This window comes from Gorilla gorilla, chromosome 8 (assembly GCF_029281585.2).
Source record: "Gorilla gorilla gorilla isolate KB3781 chromosome 8, NHGRI_mGorGor1-v2.1_pri, whole genome shotgun sequence".
NCBI classification, from domain to species: domain Eukaryota; kingdom Metazoa; phylum Chordata; class Mammalia; order Primates; family Hominidae; genus Gorilla; species Gorilla gorilla.
Window position 1 is genome coordinate 144,360,848 of NC_073232.2, and position 6,000 is coordinate 144,366,847.

Consider the following 6,000-nt stretch of genomic DNA (forward strand, 5'->3'; position numbering starts at 1 on the left):
GTTACAACCTGAGTGAGAATTATAGCATACTGAACACATGTTTTAGTGTTGCCTTCCTCTCAAGACCTCATTGAAATGACAGTAAAGACATATGCAAGAGATTAAACCCACAATGGAGAGGAGAACTAGAGTGGGTTCCTCAGTGGACCAGCGTTAATAGCATCTAGAAGACAAAGTGACAGGAACACTGACAATATAAAAGAGCACAGGAAGGCTGGGCACGGTGACTCACCTGTAATCCTAACCCTCTGGGAGGCTGAGGCAGGCAGATGACTTGAGACTAGGAGTCCGAGGCTTGCAGTCAGCTATGATCACGCCACTGCACTCCAGCCTAGGCCACAGAGCGAGACCTGTTACACACACACACACACACACACACACACACACACGAGGAAGCAATCTAGAATGTCCAAAAGCAGAAGCAGATTCAGGCTTCGTAAGACCTTAAAATTATGCAGTTTTAAAATCAGCTTTATTGAGATGTAATTAATATACAAAACCCGCTCATATTTAAAGTTACAATTTGATGACATTTACGTCTGTAGACACCACAAGACCGTCAGGATAATGAACATGCCCGTTATCTCCAAAAGGTTCCTCATCTGGCTGCTTCCACTCAGTGTAATGACTTTGGGATTCGTCAGTGATGCATGCATTCATCAGTAGTTGGTTCCTCTTTATGGCTGAGCAGCATCCATTGTATGGATGTGCCACCATTTGTTTACTGTTCACCTGTTGGACATTTGGGATGTTTTCAGTTCTTGCCGCTGGCAAATCGAGCTGCCGGGAACGTTCACGTTCATGTGCCAGCGTTTGTATCTACATGTTCTTTCATTTCTTGCAGGTAAATGCCTTGGAGTGCAGTGGCTGGGTCGTATGGGGAGGGTGTGCTTCGCTTTTTAAGGAGCTGCCATTGTGTTCTCCAGAGTGCTCGCACATGTTACATGCCCAGCAGCAGGAGAGTGCCAGTGGCTGAACACCCACGCCAACTGTGGTTTAGCCGGGCTTTTTAATTGTAGCCATTCTAATGGGTGTGTGCTGCCGTCTCGTGATTTTTAACTTGCATTTCCCTGTCGTGGCGTCTTTTCATAAACCCACAAACTTTACTTGCCGTTTGTCTATCTTCCTTAGTGAAGTGTCAGTTCAAATCTTTCGCCTAGTTTTTAACTGGGTTGTGTTATTTAGTTCTGAGTTCTGTGTTTATTCTGGATACAAGTCCTTCTGTCAGATATGTGTTTGCAAATATTTACACCTAGTCTATGGTTTGCCTTTTCATAAGTGTCTTTGGAAAAATAAAGTTTTCAATTTTTACAAAATCCAATTTATTGATTTCCTTAATAGTTCATGCTTTTTGTGTCCTAGTATATTAGTTTTCTGTAGCTGCTATAACCAATTACCACAAAGTTATTCTCTCACAGTTCTTGAGGCCAGAAGTTCAACATCAGTTTCACTGGGCAGAAACCAAGGTGCCAGCAGGGCTGCACTCCCTCCAGAGGCTCCAGGGGAAATTTTTTTTGAGACAGGGCTTCACTCTGTCATCCAGGCTGGAGTGCAGTGGCACAATCACAGCTGACTCACTGCAGCCTCGACCTCCCGGGCTCAAGCAATCCTCCCACCTCAGCCTCCCAAGTAGCTGGAAATACAAGTGCATGTCACCCCATCCAGCTAAATTTTGTATTTTTTTTAGAGCTGGGATTTCCCCATGTTGCCCAGGCTACTCTTGAACTCCTGGGCGCAAGTGATCTGCCTATCTAGGCCTTCTGGAGTGCTGGGATTATAGGCGTGAGCCACCCCTGGTGCCAGCATAGAAGGGGTAGTGCTTGTGCTTCATGCTCCACCTCGATGGCCATGGTTTACCTGCAGGACTGGCTGACTCTGCTGTCCTGGCCATGTGGCTGCTCTTTGTTCCTGCCCAGTTCTCAAATCTGGGCCCTCCCAGCCACCTGTGAGCCCTCCAACACTCTGTCAGCAAAGGTGTTTTCCAATTCCATCAGCCAGAGCTGGTCTCTATTACTTGCAACTCAGAAGCTTTCCTGATAAAGCATGTTTACCAGAAGTCCATCGTGAGCACCGTGCTTGGCTGTGAAATATGAGTGGCATTTCCATTTCAGTGGGCAGCAGGCCAGTGGCTGTCATCAGCACCCCTGCTACTCAGCTGTGTTCTGAGGGGCTTAGGCCATGCCCTAAGGCAGGATGGAGAAATGAAGTTTTTCAAATACCAAACAGACACACTGTCTCTATTGCCCACTATCATCCCCACCGTATGTAAGCTCCCTGAGGGTATGGATCCTTGTCTTTCAGGGTCACTGCTGCACATTGAGCACCTAGAACCATGCCTGGTATATAGCAGGTATTCTGTTAACATTTGCTGAATATAAATTCACAAAGAATAGTAAAATTGTTCACCTAAAAAATCCAAGAAAATCAACTGAAAAACTATTTGACAAATAAGAATGCAATAAAGTATGTGTTAAGAGGTGAGCATGTATAAATCAGTAGCTTTCTTATATGCTGGTGATGACCATTTTAGAGATGAACACCACCTCATTTGTAAGATCAACAACAACAAAATCCAAGAATAAATTTGAGAAGAAATGTTCAAGGAAAGGCTCGTGCCTGTCATCCCAGTTACTCAGGAGGCTGAAGTGGGAGGATCTTAAGCCCAGGAGTTTGAAACCAGCCTGGACAATATAAAGAGACGTCATCTCTTAAAAAGTAAAAAATAAAAGTTTTTTTAATTTTAAAAAAAGATTTGGGAGGCTGAGGTGGGAAGATCCCTTGAGCCCAGGAGTTCGAGACCAGCCTAGGCAACGTGGCAAAAACTCACCTATACAAAAAATTAGGTGGGCATAGTGGCAGGTGCCTGTGGTCCCAGCTACCTGGAGGCCGAGGTCAGAGGATCACCTGAGCCTGGGAGGTCGAGGCTGCAGTGAGCCAAGATCGTACCACTGCACTCCAGCCTGGGCAACAGAGTGAGAGAGTGAGACCCCTGTCTCAAAAAAAGAAAAATGTTCAAGACTCAAGACACGTACAAAGAAAATCATAAAACTTTATGTTAAAATATAACAGACACTATTCAGGGCCCCCAGGTCCTACCCAGGACTGCACCCAAGCTGACCAGGTCTTCTTTAAAAACAGAAAAAGAAGCCATTACTAAGGATTATAAGACATAGCGTGTTCTTAAAGGACAAAACTGATCATAACGGTGATCATAAAGACAGCTCAGCTTCTCCTTTGCCTTATCTGGGCCCCACAATGTTCTGAGCACTTGCCATTCACCCGTTTAACACTGTCCAGGACTCATGCAGGCAGGAATTATACTGTTCTTTTTTTACAGAGTGGAGCATCCATTTTATTGAGGTAAAATGGATTTTTGTACATTCACTCCGTGACTGAACTGAAAAGATATGCACCACCCACATAATAGGCAAAGGATTAGTAATGGAATAAGCAAATGGATCTAAAAATCACAGTAAATGTACAAACAACACAATCTTTTTTGTTTGTTTGTTTTTGAGACAGGGTCTGGCTCTGTCGCCCAGGCTGGAATGCAGTGGTGTGATCTCAGCTCACTGCAACCTCGTTCTCCTGGGCTCAAGCAGCCATCCCACCTCAGCTACCTGAGTAGTTGGGACTACAGGTGCAGCCCTCTGGGCCCAGCTAATTTTTTTCTTTCTTTTTTTTTTTTTTTTTTTTTTTTTGTAGAGACAGGGTCCCACCATTTTGCCCAGGCTGGTCTCAAACTCCTGAGTCAAGTGATCCACCTGCCTCAGCCTCCCAAAGCACTGGGATTACAGGCGTGAGCCACCACACCCGGCCCCAGCAGTACAATCTGGTAAGTCGAAAAAGAACTGGCACCTCATGAAAACAGAGAAATGGCCAATGAACTGAAAAGACGCGCAGCCTTAGCAGGTCCAGCGACGTCATGCTAAAGCAATGAAGCCCTTCCTCCTCTCCGGCTGTGCTCACTGCTGGGAACTGGCAGCTCGGGGGTCTCGGTCCTGCCTGCTTCCCCTCCATGGCCCCTTGCTGCCTGTAGCTCCCCACGCATTGGTCCAGCTCCATCTGCTCATTCCCTGGAGTGCACCCTCAGCTGCCTTGTCCCTCTCACCCAGTTGGCCAAGCCCAGCTGGGCACCGGGCCTGCACCCAAGCTGCCAGGAGTGGAAGGAGAGGAGACACAGCCATGGGGATTGGTTTCATTTTAAATTCATGGCCACCAGCTCAAGGGGACACTTGTTGACTACTACATTTCCCCAGCCTGGTGCCACCCAAACATGTCCTCGTGTCCTGGCACACAGAGAGGGCAGAGCTGGGATCACACTGCCTGCCCCTCTAAATGAAAGGTTGCTGAGCAGAGCGGGAAGCTGCACCTTTGCAGGCGGGTCAAGGACCTGGCTTCTGGGACCCAGGGGGACCCCATGTGAAGGGGAGTGGGGCTGGGCTTGTCTAGAATCTGCCTGAAGTGGGGACCTGGAAGAGTGAAACTGAAGGAGGCTGGAAGTATTCACCCGAAGGCAGAGAGACTCCAGACCCCGAAAAAGTGACCGAAGAGGGACAGTCAGCTTTGGTCACCTGGGAGCCCAAGCAGTGTGTAGGCAGCAAAGACCCCCGGCCCTTGCCGCTGGCCTTTGGGCTGTCCCCAGAGGGTCAGGAGCTACAACTGGAGAGGAAGTGGGCAGAGCCCAGGCTGGAGCAGGAGGCATTTCAACTCAGAGTAAAGTTGGGAGTTTTGATGGTTACACCGGCCAGGACACAAAAATTACTTCAGTGAGACCAAATCGAAAATGGGCATGAAAATGGGGCAAGATTTTCACCCGGTGGTGGGTGTGGGGTGGGGAAGAACACTGGGGGAAGGAACAATACAAGCGATTTGTTTCTCTTATATTAATAACTCACAAAGCTGCAAAAGTGGGTGGGGCTTATTCAAATGAATGTAATTCTTCTGTTACCTTCAAACATCAGTGACACTATATGCAGAGGGGACCATCAGGGGGCTGGCGCTGGAGGGGTAGTTCTTCCACCTCTGTGGCACCCAGCTGTGCGCCTGCAAACTGTTCTGCCTCCCTCCCTCTTGCAGGAAAACACTTTTCTATGAATTCACAGTGATATTTGTACTATGCTGGGGTTATTTTTAGGAGTTGGTATGATGAAATATTCAGCATTGTAAACAGTGTGCACACAAACATGTATGTCTCGAGTGTGTACTTGTACTTTGCTGGTGAGTGGAAAGCAGAGGGTGATCTTTGGTAAGAGGCTGGACTGCTTGCTGGAAAACCTTCAAAACAGGAAGCAGCCACTAGACTCAAGTCACATTCCTGCCGGAGGCTAGACGTGATCCCTCAGGCCGGAATCCCAGCAGTGCTGGGCGGGCGTGTTTATTTGTCCTTGGGTACATGAAGCAATAGCTCCGTTGCGCCTCCGTGAGAGATTGCAGAATGTTCTGGCTGGAATAACCAGTCAAGGTAGTGTCAGAAGACAGAGTTACAGCAGATCTAGTTTAGAGGCCTTCATTGGCTTGGGTTTGCTCTTCTAGAATGGGCGACACCTCGTTCTATAAAATAGAGAAAAGGGCCGAGGAAAGCACAAACCAGAACAGAAAGCTGATTGGTCTTTTCACAGTTAAAGGTTTAAGCAGAGGGCTTCCTTACTGTGCTAGCTAAAACTGGCCTGTTTGGGGATTTGGCTACGATCTCCTTCTCTCCTGATTTCTTAGAAGCTCAAACAATTTTCTCTTGGTTGTGTGGAAACTCAACGCAAACAACCCTGTTTGGGTTTGGTCTGTTGGGCTTAGTGCAGGAGCCCTGCCCAAAGCCAGTGCCTCCTGTCAATTTCACTGCACACTGACATGGGACCAACATGCCTAACTCTCGTCTGTCCCGTGGACCCTGTCTCTTTCATTTTTTTATTTTTAGTTTTTAGAGACAGGGTCTTGCTCTGTCTCCTAGGCTGGAGTGCAGTGGTGCAATCACAGGTCACTGCAGCCCTGACCTCCTGGGCT